The sequence below is a fragment of the Corapipo altera genome, unplaced genomic scaffold, assembly GCF_003945725.1.
Source record: "Corapipo altera isolate COAL_440 unplaced genomic scaffold, ASM394572v1 0, whole genome shotgun sequence".
Taxonomy (NCBI): Eukaryota; Metazoa; Chordata; class Aves; order Passeriformes; family Pipridae; genus Corapipo; species Corapipo altera.
The window spans coordinates 14896859-14915654 of record NW_020884872.1 but is presented as its reverse complement, the minus strand read 5'-3'; the positions used below and the strand labels follow the sequence as shown (position 1 = coordinate 14915654).

Sequence of the window (18796 nt, the reverse complement as noted above, 5' to 3'; positions counted from 1 at the left end):
GCCACACAGACTCAATGGCTGGTATTAAGAGAAGAAAATAAAAACAGTAGAGGACATATTATGGTCAAGTCCACATGAAAAAAAATGATGTATATCTGCTTGGCACACTCAGCAGGATTCCTGTTCACAGATGAACTGCATGAGAAAGTATGATCTTTGTTAGGATAAGTCTCCTTCCAAGGAGAGACAGGCATTTTATGGTTTTTCCCAACATGCCATGTGGCACCAGTGTGCTCTCCCAGTTCACTGCTGTTATAAATAAGATAGAGGCAAAAGAAAAGTACTAATTATGTTATTCTGCTAAGGGGAGAGGAAAGTTGGAAGATGAGACTTAAAGAAAGCAAGCAGACAATAAGTGCATAGGAGTCATCAAGGATGAAGAAATGGTGCAGTCTGACCAGATATAAAGGTATATTGGACCCCCAGGACTGACTCCTCTCAGTCTGCTCGCCTTGCTGAGCATCACTAAACGATGATGATGCAGACTGACTCAGAGAGCAGAAACACGATTTCAGCAGCTACAAACCCCTACGGAAATTGCCTTTAAGAACTTTTTAATTAAAAAGCTTAATACAGAAGTTTTCATTTTTACATTTAAACAGTAATCAAGAGGAGAAAGTTGCATATACTATACATGGAAGACCTATTTTTTGATCTAAGCCTAATTTATCAATTTATCAAGAAAACAACACTGTCTCTATTTAACCTTCAGCCCTTTAAAGAGAACTGGCTGATCCTACATTTTGCTGGCCACTTTTCATACATTTTTTGTCCCCCCACCATGTAAGTGTTGCACAGTCAGTGACTACTTCACTGAATTTGTATTTACAGGTATTTTCAACACATATTTCACTATCTACCATCAATGCTAACACTAAATTTAAGTTGGCACAGACTAGAGGGCACGAGGAAAGAGTTTCTTTCCTTTGTGAACACTGAGGAGAGTCACGAGTCCACTCAAAAGCTGAAGTGCTGGGGAATGAGCCTCTACCTATAAAGTGGGGAGAGAAGTAACTGGTATGATCAAACAGGTTTGGTAATTACTAGTTAATCTGCTGAGGCCAGATATTCTACCAGCTAAAAGAAACTTGTAAACAAACAATTTTAACACACTGAATCCTTAAAAATCATGTTTATCATTATTACTTTATACATATTTAAAAAAAAAAAATCACTCACTTCCTCATCTAAATAAGCTTTATCTCACATTCACTGTGGCCAAGTCCACACAAATAAACATTCTGTAACTGGAAAGAGTCACTAAAAAATGAAAAAGGAAGCTTGAGTATAATAAGGGCTATACTAGCCAAGTACTGGTCAATTCAATGTTTCCTGCATTCTCAGCTATTTATTAAATACACACACAGGACAAAATACACGGTCTGGTCTCTGTTTATTTACACAGTTACACAAACTCTTAAACAGAACCAAGCACCCCTTAACAGTAACACCTTTTACAGTTTAATGGAAAGTCATTCGTCATTAGGAAAACAAAGGCTGAAGACACAGGTAACCAAAACAAGTATTTCGGCTCCTCCCTCTTTATCCCATGACACAATGTTTTTTCTCCTAGGTTCTCCCGTACCTCATAACATTGTCTTCAGTATGACAATTTCACTGATCAGTGATGAAAAATAAAGTACTTCGGTTTTCAATAACATGAAATTTCCTCTCATACTTTCAAATTTTGTTTTATTCAAATCTATTTACAGGATACATACACACAGTTCTAAGGGAAATTCTATATATTACTTATTTGTCTCAGTTGATCTTTGAAGTTCTTCCTACTCAGAATTTAAATTTCAAGAAAGTCATTTGCTATACAAAGATTCTTCTAAGGCCAGAAAATAAGACTTTCATTTAGTTGCTCAAGATTCCTGGTAGATCAGCGGCAACTTAAAATATTTACCCAGATTTCTGAAGTGCACAAGAGAAACTGGAAAAGCATACTATTCCCTTTTCACAAAATCATAACTCTGTCCTTGCCTTCAGATATTTTTCACTCACTCAAAAATTGTGGCAGTTAGCCACAAATTACACTTTTCAACTAAGTATTCTAAAAACATTACTTAGATGTGGATTCAGTAAGAATCTTTGGCCAAGCACTTTTACCAGCTCTTCAAAATTTATAGCACATTTTTAAAACAAGGGAGAAAATGCTATTAAATCTCAAGAATTATCATAACTATTTGTCTTGCATTCTTAATTGACACACACACATGCGTCTCATACACAATAAGCTTAACTGAACAAAACCAGAGAAAATTAGAATCTTCACAGTGCATTTCTAAACATCAGCAATTTTAAAGTACCCTCTGGAGGATACAGCTAAATTTTACTTCCAATCTCTTCTCGCATCACATATTTAAACTTCTTTCCTTATTTTAACAACATGAGATGTCAAAAAGCAAACATGCCCTGAAGACTATTTTGATCCAAGGTACTTTTCCACACTCCACTGTTCTACAATGAATAGTCCTAAGACATTATTTTATATAAATGAAAACCAGAACGGTTTAGTGTATTTAATAAGCAAAAGAAAACAAAAAACAAGCAAATTAACTAAACTGCCTTAGTATATGTAAATCCTTTTAAGAATGCATAAGGTAAGACAGTAGTCAACTGACAGTCATTTATACTCTGTTTCATTTTGTTGGCTTTATTTCATAAATTTAATATTTCCCAGTTAAGTGGGTGCTTTAATGCAATTATTTTAAAAAAGAACACTCTGACTCTTTCGACTCTATTCCCCAGTCACTGTCTGAATGAGTGTCTGTTGGATAGATTAGAAAATCATCATCATCATCAGTAGAAATTCTGACCAAATGGACTGCAAGGCAAAGCTGGGAAATCTAGCTGATTCATGGCACTTGTGAAAGTTTCTTCTTATCTTTTTCTTGAAAAAAGCCATCCCATTTAAATGCTGTAGTTTTGAAAAACATGGAAGTGTTTATTTAGATTTTGACATGTTGAACTCAATTCCATGCTTATGTGATCCAGGTTGAAGCAGAAGGAGCAACACTGATAGCACAAGCATCACCTATTAACTCCAACCAGGCAGTAACAACAGCCAGCCCCTGGCTGAAGGGGATGAGTAGTTTTCGATTTTCAGGGCAAAGAGCAATAATTCAACAGGGTTGAACACCGTAAGAAAAACTGCTTGGTAGCTCTCATCCTGTCACTGTACATATGAAAAGCTAGCTTTATATATTTGTAAGGACTTTCATGGCAGAAAAGTATATTAGACATGCCTTTTTAAATTCAGAGGAAGTAACCTCATAGTTGCCCTATCCAGATGTCAGAGAAAACAACAAAACAAAACCAAGCACCTGTATCTGACCACAGACAGATGTCACTTTTGCCTGTTGCAGTGATGTCACCTTTACCAATGTAATATTCTCAAGGCATTATCTTTATAACCTTTTATGCTGCATGTGCATCCTGCATGAGACACTACCATTACCATTTTGTACAAACTGTCAACAAAAAATAAGCCTCAAAAACTGAAATACAGGTTTAAAGATGCAGGTTTTACTCACCATATAATTGTATTAAGCTGATGATAATTTCTAAAGCAGGTTTTTGTTACAAAAGCTGGAAATCAAAAACTCAAAGATATTAGAAACAGCCCCAAAGCCTGTACACAATCAAAATTTCTTTCTATCCCATTTGCTCGAGGGCAGAAGAAAAGTCCACTGTGCAACTCATAATGCTCAGATGCCCTAAAGGGAGAGAGAGCTCTGCTAACTAGACAGCCATCAAAGCATGGAAGGTTTTAGTTAAGATGCAAAACAGCAGAGGAATCCTCAGACTAGGGGTGGGATAGGGGAGAGGAATAAGGAGAAATGAGGGGGAAAAGGAAACTTAGCAACATGTAGAGCAGGTAAAGAACCCTTCAACATAAACGTATTCTGTCTTGCCACACTGCATTCTGCCTTCCACCCTCGGAAACTACAGAGGCTACCTGGTAAGAAAATAAAAGCAATCCTGTTTTGTTTTTTTTTAAAGGAAGCACATATGCTGAATTAGAGCCAAAACCTACTGAAAATGTCTGAGACTGGAAAAAAAGACTCCAAACACCATAACATTTGTACAAGGTGGTATTCACCTTTTATCCAATGGCAGTTTTTTCCCTGGTGTGTTGAGGTATTCTTTTGTAAATTCATAGCTAGAGTAACTATGCAAGAAAGCTTCCAGAGAAGCTGGCGCTTGGGACAGGCTGCAGAACAGCCCTTCTGAATTTCCTTTGACTAGAGCAGAGTCCTGCAAACACCCTTGTAACAGCCCCTTTACAGCCTGAAGTATGCACTACAATAATAGGAGGCTGTGCTGCTGAAAGGGAAAGAAATACAAATTCTGCAATTACAGGTGTCTACAGTAGTATAGTAACAGGTCTTGCTAGCAAGTTTCACCTCATTATACAGTGTACTTGAGAAGAAGGAGTTTGTCACCAAAACTCAGTGTTCCTATAACAACCAAGACTTAAGAGGAGGGAAAGTGGAGAACATAAATAATGAAAAATGAACTGGACATTTCAAAACAGGGATTAACAATCCATCAGGCTGGGCATCAGCTCCAGTCAAAGATCTGGCTGTGGAAAGGGAAACTCTCTCTCTTGAAAATCAAGTCAGTCCACAGATTAGGCTGCTAAATACAAAACATATCCTAACACAACCAGAAGTCTGCCAAACCAGACACTGGGTCTAGAACAGCAGGAACATGTAAATCAGCAGGCACTGGTAGTCTAAAACCCAGTCTATTATTTACAATTGTTTGATGAACTGAAGAGAGAAGAGAGTGAATTTGCAAATTATTTTTTCTTTAATATACATAGGTAAACATATATAAAAATCACATATAAAAGATAAATTACTTACTAAGGACAAACTGTAAACTGTTCCTCATCTACCTCTGCCTAATCACTTTGCTGAGATACTGATTCCCTGCTCCCCAAGGACAGCAGTTACAGCACTCCATGAGAGCACCAAGTTAAAGTTAGCACCTATATTTTCTTTAAAAATAATTAGCATCTGCAACTTTGTACATATGGATTCTGAGTGGTAAATACAGAAAATGTAACTCCAATACAGAAATGTAACTCCATTACAGCACAGTACTGCAATGAGCAGGAGAGGCATATTAATAGTATATCACCCCCAGGGTTACATATATACATACATACATACATACATATTCTCAACCTGATGTACAGATAATTTCTGTAAGGTATTATTTGTGAAAACAAAGGTACAGGGATTAAAGATGTACAGCAAGCAGCATAGAATAGCTCCCAGCAGGCCAAATACCAAGTTAACCAATTCAGTCAGCTCACTTTTTTTTTTACTTTTATCTGAACATTTCTTCTATCAGGATATATTGCACACTAAGTCACAAATAGTCATCTGCCTTGGGAAAACTAATGCTAACATATTATTGCATTTTAAAATGTACCACTAATGCAATTTGTTCCTTTCTGTAACACTTTTCCCCTTCAATAATAGAAATGCAGCTCCTCTGAGCAGACTTGTAAAATAGTATCTACAAACTATAATACACATCTAACTTGTTTGGGGTTTTTTTTTTCCCTCATGGCTCAGAAAAACAAGTAATTACCTAAATTACAGATTTTAGAAGTTTATGTTACTAAGAGGTAGGTTGTGGGCAACATCAACTCAGTGATTCACACATGATGTGATCAAAAAGGCAGGTATAATGTTACCCTGTCCTCCTGCGCCCTATGGAGTGTAACCACCCTATAGTTTTAGTTTGTCCTACACTTTTTCAAGGTAATAAAACTAAATGCCATTCAGCCACCTCCTCTGTCACATTTAAATTCTAAGTGACAAAGCTGGAAGAGCTAATTTAACAAAGAGAACAGGTAATTTAAATAAGGCAGAGGAGGCTGGACTTTCTTTTCTCAAAAATTCACAATGATTTTTCCTGAGCAAAAGAGAGCAAGTAAGGAGTCAGCGAGATTAGATCACAAGTCAATTTTCATACAAATAAATGGAAAAAGTGATGTGTATCTACTCAAATAATGCAATTACAGCTTATAATAAAAAGGAAAATGGGCACTGGAAGTAGTATTAATAGTATTTCTTCAATATTCAAAGCATCAAGCCCAGAACTGGCAGGTTATATACAGCATTATACAGAAAACAACAAAAACGTTGGGAGTTTTACACTCCCATTTTGAGACATAACAAAAAACACTTCAGTGATGAGTTAATTCAGAAGAGTCTACTGCCTGTTCTTCTCAACTATCCATTACTGCTGAGTGCTGGAAAAAGGGCACTGGACAAGACACACCAGTGCTACAGTAACTCCTTCATTTTAAAGTGTAACCTCTTGTCCGCACACAGGGATGACAGTACTTCTACTGACACGCACTGATTTGAAACAAGTAACCTGTGCTTTCTTTGGTTACCTAAAGAAGACCAAATCTGTGGTATTGCAGTCCTATTACCTTGTGTTGCTACTGCAAGCTTTATGCAAAAATGCAATTGCTTTCTGAGTATTTTCAGTCCTTTTGCCGCAGCCTTCTAAAAGCCAGAGCAGCCCTCTGCTTTCCAAAATAAGCTTGAAAGAAGTGAGGACTAAAATCACTTCGCTAAATGAAGTGATACAATCCCTTCTATTACACATACAAAGGAACTTTGATTGGCACAAGAAAGGAAAACAAGCATGTATTTTTAACCAAAGGTTTTGCATTTACATTTAATAGCCATTGCCTTCTCCAGCTGCTTAAGCAGTAAGCCGTAAACCAGGACACACATTTTTAAGTTTCCTTTCAAAATCTGCAGACTAATTTCTTATTTCCTCATGCCAAAGCTCTAAAAGCATATGTGTAGAAGTCAAAGGAAGAACTCTGCCCTTCTCTCTTCCACTAGGTACTAACTGGAATGTTCCTTTAGGCTCAAACTGAGCCAAGCCTGTGAAGCAGGAGTCTCCATACTTTAGTGGCTGTAATATGGAGGAAGCAATACTCTGAAGGTTCTTCTGCTGGTCTTCAAGGTATCCATAACCCAAAAATACTCATCCAACAAGTTCTGGGCTAGGTTTTGTCCCCTCAGTAGTTTTGGGAGTGTTTTTTTAAAGTCTTTACAAACTAGGTATAAAGGTTCAGACTCCACACAGAAAAAAATTTCTAAATCCAGTAGGAAATGCACTCTAAGCTGTCCTACTGCACTAGGAGTGGAGCTGCAGGGACAATCAAACTGCTAACACAGACTCAGGAGCCCAATCCTACAGCTTAAAAAATGTGCTGAATTGGTGAAAGGCTGCCAGACACCCGGGATCATTGTGAGCTGCCATGGTTACTAACTGGGTTTTAACTATGCAGGCTCTAAACACTACCATGTATAGAACCAGCTATAGAGTTAATTAGTTACAGAGAAAGGAAAAACTTGTAGTGTGGCAGAAGGGGAATCTCACATGGACAGTCATCTGCAGCTTAACTATATGAACTTTCCAGAACCCTTCCAAAGTAAGCACAGAAGATATTAAGGTTATGGCCCATCCTTTCAGGCTGTTCTTAAAAAAATTTCAGGATATTATCTCTGGTTTCTCCTCCCTCACTTCCCCCTCCCCCCCAATTACTCTACTTCAAGTAATCTCTGAGGCACAACAAGGGACATCTCACTGCCCCTGTTTCACAATCCTGACAACAGCAGTTAGCCATCTAACAAAATAATGCTTCAAGAAAATAAAACCGGACGGGAGAGGGGAAGCTAAAACTAAAAACGGGTGAAGGTGGAGTGAAATAAAGTGAAATAAGATACTAGCATCATATTTTCAAGGAAGGCTCATTTAAAAATAACACTAGAAGTAATATCAAATAATTTAAAAGGTCAACCAACAGAAAATGCATTTCATGACTTATGTTCGTCACTGTCAAGTCATCACAGCTTTGACAAATCCTGCTAAGTTACATCACTTCTGAGACCTTTGCAGTTAACATTAGGCTGCTTCAGGTAGGCCACCTCCTCCTCCTCCTTTTAAATTATTTTCAGAAATGCCATGCAGTATGTCTAATAGGTGAATCACAGATTCTTTCTATACTGCCTCAAAGACAGGCAAATTAATTTTCTTCAGAGTAATGAATCCTAGTTAAGTAAACAGACAACTTCAAATTTTAAGAAATTTTTAACTTTTGTAAAAATTATGAAAATACTTCCCTTTAGAATTGTTAAGATATCCATTTGAACATTTCATTAATACAAAGTTTCCTTTATTCAGAAAATAAAGCAACCTTTTCTTCAAAATGTCAAACAAATGTCCTTTTTTTTAATGTGATATGAATATGTTACATTGTGCTAGACCACAAAAAATTAAGGAAAAATTATGCAGGTTAAATAGTTTCTCTCTTCCCTTCTACATACTCTGCACTGTCATAACTTCCATACCACCACAGCCACAAATTCTACCTCCATTTGAAGTCTAGCAGAACAAAAACATACCTCATGCTAGTATGCCTGAACCACTCTAATATGCCTAGCACATACATCTGGATGAGAGGCACAGTTTTCACATGTCCCGTCAGTCCGAGTACGCACCCTGGATCTTTGGAGAGAGTCTCCCACGCTGTCTCAGCTCTGTGGCTGCCACCTGGGCGAGCTGCAGCAGCAGGAATGGGAATGTGAGTGCAGGGCAGAAATCATTTTGCGAAACACTGATTCCACAGAGATACCAGCCTCCCAGTGAGCCTGCTAACAAACTGGTTTCTGGCCAAATAAACTACTTCTGTCCTTACACAGACACCCCTTTCCAAATAACAGTGAGAGGAGAAACAAAGTTTTAAGAAAGGTAACGTGTGTGAGTAGCTAACACTATCCACTTCTTTCTTCATATTAACTTTGGCTTTGTCACATGAATCTGAACATATTCAGAAAAAAAAAGAAGCCTCATCTGTCCTTCCAGCACCATCAGAGAGTCCATAGGATGCGAAATAAGTGTTCCTTTTGGGCACAGAGTATATTGTAATTCTCTTGGGTACATGTGCACAACATAATATCACTTGATATTGCTATTTTACAATTTACATAGGTTACAGATTTAGTCTTAGATACATTGTAAATGTCTCTGTAACTAATAACATAGAATTAATCTACTAGGTCATAACATCAGTCTCTTCTACTCAAAAAAGTACTGCTTACACAGTTATCTTGGGTTTGTTGGTTTTTTTCCCCAAATAAACTGGTAAGATTCCATATATCTGGATACAAAGGATTTTTGCTCTCAGTCTCCGTAATTACTATGATGCTTCATCAGATAACACCTCAGTTCTCAGGCTACAGGAAGAATAACTCCTCTCCCTCCCAGACCCAGGCTCTCCATTCCCTATGCTGAGCACTCGGTGGAGGATTTTACATACTCTGTAATAAATGGCAAAAAATGGTGACAGCAGCCATTGAAGAAGGCCTAAGGGGGGTTTAGTTCCTCTTCTGCCTCAGAACTAAATAAAGGGAAGAAAACAGTGTGGGAGATGACAAATGCATTCCCAGACTCCTGAGAAATTGTAAGAACATGGAAACAACAATAAAGGCTATTTTCATGAGCAGCAGAGAGCAACCACAGATTGTGAAATAACCCTGAGGCACTTTATTATGGTGATTTAGACCCATTCACCATCTCAGGGGAAAATCAAGCCTCCTATCACCACCAGCAAAAAGCCAGTCAGTTCCTACCTCCTCACCCCAAACAGTTTGCACTATTTCATTCTAATAACATGCAGAGGCTTTCATAGGGAGCTCATTCCAAGTCCAACTGAAGGATCCAGCAGTAACAATTCTGGTTGAATGAACACATCATACAGGGCCTTGCTATTGCCAGGTCAGACAGCATGTCAGCTGGAGTGGAATAAAAATTAAAAATAAAAATATCCCTTCATTTCCCAAAGCTGAAGCCCTCATAAAGGTAAGGCTTGGAGTGATCCCTAGGTCCCCTCTCCATAGCACTTCTTGTGATGTGTTCAAATAGGTGAATCCCTACGTTAAACTCCATGCTGATGAGAAACAAAAAAGGATTCACAATACTGGAAAGAAATATTTCTTTCACCTGTGCAACCAAATGTGTTTACTTTTTTAATTACCTTTAACATGAACAAATTTTCTAATTTGAAAATAAAAATATTTCATTTCATTCAGAAGAATTTCCAAAGCATACAAAAATTCCTAATATTATCTTTCATTGCTTTTTCTATTATTCATAACATCTTTAAATTGTCTGCAGCAAGGAGTGAATTCAAGCAGGATATTTGTAATGCAATTACTTCCCTCATAATAGTTATCTGTTTCTAAATCTATTTAGTGGGTTCTGGAACAGTACAAATTTTGTAAGGGTGGTTCTGCCAAGAAATGAACAGATATTAGATATTTCAGTCAATATTGTAACTGTTTGTTGCCTCGGGAGATATTGTGTGTGTGTGTGTGTGTGTGTGTGGCATGTAAGGAAATACATTCTGCTGTTTTGTGATTCTGCTTTTTCTTCCAGAAAAAATGTAAACGGTCACTAATAACATTTGCATATCAAGCTTGAGCCTTAGTATTCAAGACCTAACAGTTTAATACACACATGATGTTGCACAAAAATGCATTCTTTTGCATGTGGACACAGATCATACACAGAGGAAAACTATGCCTGCCACAAATAATGTTTTATATCAGATAAATAAAATTTGCAAGTAAAAATCCAATTGCCTTTAATTTTTTGCTGATATTTTGTATTTGGAATCTATTCTATTTTTTTTCTTTTCATTTATTTCAAGCATCCTGGATGAAAACAAGGCTATAAAATTTGGTTGAGGTAGCAGTTAAAATTTTTCTGCTTTTTAATAGCTTGTTAGAATTAAAAATAGGGAAACATTTATTTTGTACAAAAACTTATTTTCTTTGGGTTTTATTTGCCTAAAGCTATGCTTGAAGTTACAAGTTCAACAACAAAAATGACCCAATTTTGTCCCTTTGAAAAGGTAACTTACATTGTACAAATCTCACAGGATCCCAGTAGTACTCTCCATTATTGCAAATTATTTCCTATTATGAAAACTGTATTTATCTAGGTATTATCTTGACAAATTTTTAAAAAACACTATATAACAAAGTGTTTGAGATTTAAAAGGAGAAATGTCAAAATTCTCTTTTTTTATTTCTAACAAAAATATATTTCTAGGAAAAAAAACATCTTAGGACAAAGTAGTTTTAATTATGGTAAGATCCTAAAGCTTTAAATAACACACAGTTAGAGGCATGTTTTAATATGTCATGCCTTTAAATATTACTGTGGGTAATATTTATACAAGGAATATGCTTTTTGGTATCCACATAAAAATCTCACAAATAGGGTAGAAAAATAATAATTTGAAAATTAAAATAAAACATAGACAACTGACAAATTTAGTAATAGCTGACAGGATCTCCACAGATTCCAATCTCATTCACCATGCTACATGTGCTGGGATGTCTGAATGTATTTATTGCAAGGCTGTGAGAAGGAAGGTAGAGCTCCCCTCTCATGACAGCTCCCAGTTGTGCCAGGTGCACAAACGGGCACCAGGACTAAGCCTTGAGCTTCCAGAGGCCCCTGTGGTACCACTGCCGGAGGAAATCCCCAAAAATCAAGTTGGAGGAGCAAAAGTACTAAGAGAGGAAAAGCATTTAGACTAAAATGAGGATCTGGATCAAAAACTTGTTGGGGAAGGAAACAAAGGTGAAGTAGAGCAAATTCAGGGTGACCTGAGATGCAAGGAGGGGGAGAGGGAAAGGAAACATAGAGCCAGGGAAAAGAAGAGGAGGCCTAGCACAGCTGAAAAAGATGACAAGCTAAAGAAGCCCTAGAGGTGGGATTGAGGAAAGAGCAATGATACCTGACAGGGAAAGGAACAGCATCGCTGAAGCTTAAGAGTAGAAGGAGGCAGGAAGAAGGGAAGGAAAGCAACTGAAAAAAGATACAGAGCTTGAATTAAAAAAAAAAAAAAAAGGCTGGAATAAGGCAGGAGCCTTGTAGAAAAACAGTCTGTTACCATGTAAATAACTAGGTACAATGGCCTTTCCTGGAGTGCTGCACACAATTCTGCAGTAAAGGACTAATTACACTTAGGGAGGCAAAGCAAAGGGCTGATCGATCAGTGGAAATGACACTTGAAAGGGGAAATCAAAAGAGCTTGGCCTGTTTGATACACTGAAAATATGTATGATTATTTTCTAAAAATACATCAGAGGGGAAGGAATAGTAAAATAACAGGAAGGGGAGGAACTATTTAATCAGAAATACAAATCATGAGAATTAATGAGCCCAGATCTCCCAGGAATAATTTTATGCTAAATAAGTGAGGAATTTATTTGTAGTTGGTCTTTTTTGGTAGTTGTTTTTTTGCTTAGTTGGGGTTTGTCCTGTTTTGGTTTGGTTTTTTTAAATCATAAGAGCAATATCTTCAATAACATCTAAAAAGAAGAAAAATAATGTATTTTTTTTTAAAGTCACTAAACCCACAAAGCTAACAAGCCAAAACCCTTCCTGTAAAAAATTCCTCAACCACCACCTTTAAATCTTTCAGAGAGACACACCTGCTGTGGTGATGAGATGAGCTCTCAGAGGTGTGCAGGAGCAGCAGAACACTCACCTGGAGGCCCTGCCCAACAGGATCCTAAGCTGGGGCTGCCTTTCTTCTCCCCCACAAACAGCACCAGAGCTAGTAACGTGCTCCAGTCAAAAGCCACACGTGGTTCTGCTCTTTGCCAGTTTTGCTTTTAGCCTCTTAATTTCCAATGGCTACAGCCAAAAGCAGGGAGCCAGCAAAACATGGTTTACTGAGACGAGCACACAAAGACAGCATTTTGTTTTATTTTGTTTTCAAGCTCTGTACTCTGTCTGACTTTGAAATGCCTGTAATGCTCTTCTGACATCTGTGCACAACTCCTCCACAGCTGAAGGAAAGCAGCATTAGCTGAATTATTTTTGTAATATAGAAATGTATTCTACTGAAAGACCTGTAAACTGAAATAACAAAGAGTTCTGGATCTATTCTGGGATACAGTGTAATTCAAAAGTAACACACACGCACATTATCTACTTTGACAAGAGGCTTTGTTCTGTTTTTAACTGCTATTGAATCAGCATCCTACTCACATTTAGAGTAGATCTACTCATATTTAAGGGTGAAGTCCTGTAACCATTAAATTAAATAGGAATTATAGTATTGAGTGGAGACCAGAATTTTACTCCAGACAAAACATTTACCTTGGAACTACAGAATGCAGTAGTTACAATTGTTTAATGTTTCCATTCTGGAGAAAAAAGGGTACAGTATACCACAACTGAAAACATTTCATTTTGGCTTAACCAAAGTGGTTCCAAAACAACCAGACTTCCCTTTAAGCAAAATTATCTAGAAATTAACCACAAGTAATTTATCATTTGTTTGCTATGAGGAAAAAGACACATTGGCCCCACAACAGAGAACTTCACAAAACAACTGGTTAATTGTATGTTTCATTCAGTGCTTCCTGGGCACAGTTTTCATGAAAAAAGGCACAAAGCCATTTGTGGGAAGTATAGTCATGAATACTTTTTAGTTTGCATAATTGTTTTCGACAGGTCTTCTTTTATAGGACCTCTAATAAATATTTAAACGGGAATAAAAACTATAGCTAATCCATCTTCCAACACAGGCAGGCTTCAGCCCACCCACATATCTATAATCCTGTTTGCCCTAACTCTTGACACCCAGAATATTTTATGTTATTTCTGTATAAAATAAAAATAATGTCTGTTAAAGTCACATTGTTCACAGATGTCAGGCAACCCCAAAACAAAGGGCTTCAGCTCTGATCATATCCACATCTCAGAGGTTTTGTTCGAAACTGATTATTCCTTTCTTTCTCCTGCAAAGAGCATTTTGAAGGCATGACCCAGTCTTAACCAGCTGTTTTGTCCACCTGCATACAGAGACACACCGACAGAGGCTACTCCAAACTCATGTATGTCTTTGCCACAAGTTAACACTAATTTCCACTGATCTCAAAACTTTTCACATACATCACACTTTCCACAAAGGCTGAGCGTGGGAGAAGAATACACAAGACCAGCTGCACACAGAAAGATACCGTTCTTCATAGGGCAGCTTCCACCTCTTGTGTGAGCAAACTGAAACCAGACCCATAAGAACAACACAAGTGACTGAGTAAGAACAGCTGATCACAGTGAATGGACTGCTTGAGTCCTCCATACCTTCTAAACGAGATTAAATCCTTCAAAATGCACCACAAGATCCTACGTCCTAGCAAGAATTCTTTGACATCTACTGTCTGTTTCTCTGTCCTCACTTTCTTAAAAATATTCCTACACTAAAGACAAGGCTGACTAAAATCATCCTCAGTTGCTGGGTTGTTGGCTTCATCCACACCCTTTTTTTTTTTAATAATCAGTATTTCTCAGTTGCTCTAGCATACCATTGGCCAGGTTTTAGATAGCATCTTCTCTTCAAAAATGTGAAAAAAAGAAAAAAAAAAAAAAGAAAAAAAGAAGATATAGAATACAGATGATCAATGTTCCAAAAGGTCCTTTTCCCCCAGTAAACGCTGAGAAATATGTGTACTCAAACTTACTAGCAAGACATACTTCCCAACATCAATAAATTACTTTGATTTTTTTATTATATGACCAAAAAACCCAGAAAACATGCCTTTCTAAAAAGCACAGTTCATCTTAAAACACAGTTGAAAGCTTCAAATCTAATTATAGATTTACCCCTGTCTGCATCACCATTACCTCTTAACTGCTGCACTACTTCTTAAGAAAACTGAAAATATGTATCATGTAGATAAATTAATAATAAAAAAAAAAAAGTTACAGTATATTACAGTCACATTCTGTGGGAATCAGTGTTTCCTCTTGTACGGGTACCTGATGGAACACAAAGCAGCATTCAAGCATTCCATCTCTTCTGTGATAAACATAAGGCTGTATTTTTGTTTTCTCACTATGAGTTTGATTCAAACTGCTCCATGTTTACAGCTGACTGGCAGCCCACACCGAGCACAATCTAGCTGGAGGTAACCACTCCAAGTGGGTTACAAACAGTTGCTCAATGGAGTGGTTTCTCTACAGCAGAAGAGAGGGAGGAGGAGGAGGAAGTGAGAAGAGGAAGAAGCAAAGAGAAAGAACTCTTAGGCGTAGTAAGTGTAGAGATAACGCTCTCAGGTAGTTTCCACAAACTTCTGAACCAACCTTTGGAAACTTTAGCATATCCAGAAACACCATGCTGAGAGATGAAGTAAACACAGCAGTCGGTGCTCACCACCATCCCAGAGGGGTCACCATAAAGCAAGCCCCATCAGGCCTGGGGCAGAACTTCAAGGAAAGCAACAGTAGGATGAGAACACTCCAGGCACAGTTATTCTCTGCCTACCACCACAGTTGCTGCATTGCATCTTCAGGAACACCCCCCTGGACACACAGATGCAGGTAGGCAGCATCAACAGCTGGTAGGATCCATTACTGAAGTCCAAGTTATATTCCCTGTGGTAACACTCAGACATGCTGTCCGAGTTTCCTGGAACCCCACAGACCTTCGAATCACCCCACAGCAACTAGATCTCTATCCTATCAATCTAAAATGCTTATTATTTCTCTAAATGCAAGGGAGAAAAGGTATTCCACTTGAAGGAACTGCATTCATTAGCTGCAAATTACAGTGGTTACAAAGGCTAGCCAAGGAGTCTAATTCATACCAACCATACATGGCACAAGCGATCATTTTACAAAGATGCTTGTACAGCTTAAATTATTGTGTTTACTTTTAGTATGTGCAGTGGTTAATCTACAGCAGCAGTAAAATCAGGCAAAGGCACTTCTTACTGTAGATTCTACTCCAAAGACCAGCTGTCACAAGTATGGTTGTATAATAGTTAGGGATGTCAGATTCTTTAGGGATTTCTTGAGACATCTACAGATTACCCTTCTCTCTTCTTTTGTTTCCACCACAGCAGACATTAGACAGAACTGGCATTCATAGCCAGTCAACAGGCATGGCCATGTTTATTTCTGTTTTTTCTTCCATGTGTTTGTCATTTGTTTGAATCTTTAGTATCTCTTTATTAACCTACATGTTGAAATATTTGTAATTAGTTTGATTTGCTTTTAGAGAAAAACACAGAAAAATACAAAGAAATCTCTTGGCTTCCTTCACACCGAAGGATGAGGTCATAGGGCTGTTGACAATTATTTTAAAACAATCAACCTTTCATTGAGTGATGTGATCGTGCACATTTGCACAGCTTGATGAAATACAGGCTTGCTCCTATCTGGAGCCTCAGGACTGCAGCCATTATATCAAATAGTAGTTTTCCAGGGCTGGAAACGCTTTTCTAACAATTTCAGAGACCCAAGAGAGATACTATCTTACTTAGTACTTAATCTCCAAACTCAGACCGTTATTTCCCTTCCACGCTCTAAAAATGTGGCTTTTAACAGATGATGCATCAAAAATACAATTTTTCCTAGATCGTTCTCTTTGATGGTAAACTTCAGTACTCCATTCAGTTCTAAAAGACAGCCTCTCCAGCTGCCTTCCATTGCTCCCCTTTAGTGCCAGGAGCTCAGCCATCAGCCACAGTAACTTTCTGTAGCACTGCAGAGGGAGGAGGGAGGAGAATGACTCATCTGTGTCTCGTCCAGGATCTCTCAGGAGTATCTTCAGCTTGAACACGAACAAGAGAACAGCCATTTTAAAACCAAGAAATATACAACTCTGACTGACTCCCTCAGCTGCTACTCAGGAGTCAAAAAAAAAAAAATGTGGCAAACAAACAAAGTAACTTCCTGAGCTCCTTGAACACAGATTAAAGAAGTCAGACTGGGGGAGAAATTATACCAAAATTGTTTGAGGTGTCCAAGACCCTGAAATGGCTATGTTTACCTAAGTGTAGGTAACAACAACTCACATGCAGGTTTCAGCAAAGTCTATGGCACACCCTGTCAAAGGAAGGTTTATGAGTAGCTGAAGACTTGCATATGTTTGCCACTTCTGTGCAACCCAAACAGTTCAAAAGAAGGAAGAGGCAAAAAGTGACTTCCAGGGTTCACGAAGTTCCTTAGTAAGGGCAAATTCATAAACCACAGAAGTAACAAAGTCTCCAAAACTGTGCATTTCAAAATGTTTTCTTTACAGCTGGATTTAAGGAGTTTCATAAAAGGAAAAGTAAATCCACAATACTGCATACTAATTATTAGTAGTTTTCCATGTTCTACCAAAACAGAAGGGAGAGGAGACTTTACTTCATTGATCCCTTCTAAAGAGTGTATTAAGATACACAGGTTTCTCTATCATTATCTCATCTTCCCCTTTGTCCCAAGGATAGGAGACTTTATACCTGGTTTCTCATATGTTCAAGTTGGCATCAGAGACATGTACCTTAAACTACAACTTCCAGTTTTAGGACAGTAACATTGTGAACAAGTACACAAACTTTTTTTTATAAATTAAGTTTGAATTTTTGGGCTGGAAATGTAATCTTTCGGGAAGACTGAATGCCAACAACTGCTTCCTGGCCCTGATAACGCAGTGCCCTTTACAGAATCTTTTCTGACAGTCTCACTGGTGGTCTGTTTCCTCACAGCACAGATGCAGAAAAGAACCTGCAGCTACACAAAAGTAGGAGCCCTTGCAGGACTCACACAGGCTCCCAGGAAGCCAGACATGGCCCCATGGCTAGGGCCTACCAAGGTGCTCAGGAACAGGACTGTGAGTGAAGTTGCTATGCCTGCTTTTGGAGCAAATTCCCTGGCATCCTCTGAACACAAGTGCAAGGGTAACTGCTGACATTTTGCAATGGGGACAAACTTCATAAAAAATAACATTTTTAGAATAACAAAAAACCCTCAGGTTTGCTCTGTTAAAATCAACACAAAACCACATTCCTGCTTTGTACCCATGCTGTGTTCCTGATAATACAGGCATAGATACTTCCTCTGAAAACAAACAACTGCTCTGGCACCTGAGAAGGATTTTGTTCAAGAAATGTAATATATCCTTAAGGTCTCTGCAGCCTTTCCAAAAAGTGCAAAACGAAAACAGGTATGAAGATGATTAGCCACCATTATATGCTTAAAAATTCTAACATCATTTTGGGAATTAATGAAAACAGTTTCCCTAACACTTCCATTCATTTCTTTAACATTGGTAAGAAAAATCCATGCAGCATAAGACAGTATAAATCCATTGAGACAAACATTCCCTAAGATATGTACTGCATAATAGCTGTAGTGGAAGCTATGCCAGAAACTAATTAAAGTTATGCCTCAGGCTTTAGTGATGTCAATTCATCTATTCCAGATTTTTTTTGTTTTTAAAGAGCAAGTAGATAATTTTCTCCATGAACTCTGTCATTTAAAAAAAAAAATTAAAAAATGATTACTTAACTAAAAATCTTTTGAAGTAGAAATACACTGGAGAAAATTTATTTGATATGACAGGCTATCATATTTGAATAAACATGGTTAAGTTACATGCTCTCGTGAGTCAGCTGGTCATCCCATTTAAGTAGGCAGAAACTCCCTTACAAGAAATGAATGAGTACAGAAAAGAGCTTTGCTCCTGACAAAAGGTAGCTTCTAAAGATTCCTACGGAAAATAAGGTGCTCATCCCAGATGATCATTGTCACACTATATGATGAATCTTACCACCTCAACATTTACCAGTTTCCATTGCATTATGCTGCATTTTTTAAGCTGTAAAAGTCCTTGAGATTGGGTTATTTGTGACAGTGAACTACAACAATAGTTACTCTTCCCATTTCA

The 18796-nt window shown here is 37.8% G+C and overlaps 1 protein-coding gene across 8 annotated transcripts in view; it reads right to left on the bottom strand.

Moving 5' to 3' along the window:
- Window positions 1-18796, bottom strand: part of SH3KBP1 (SH3 domain containing kinase binding protein 1) — a 217612-nt gene that overhangs the window by 155783 nt on the left and 43033 nt on the right. The window contains exon 1 of one of the 8 annotated variants that reach the window (XM_027637764.1): window positions 12620-12637. The exons of 6 other annotated variants lie outside the window; for them this stretch is intronic. The gene's annotated coding sequence lies outside the window, so the exon portion shown is untranslated. Of the gene's footprint in view, window positions 1-8555; window positions 8574-12619; window positions 12638-18796 lie in introns of those variants that run through there. One more of the 8 variants, XM_027637773.1, reaches the window with a different exon arrangement.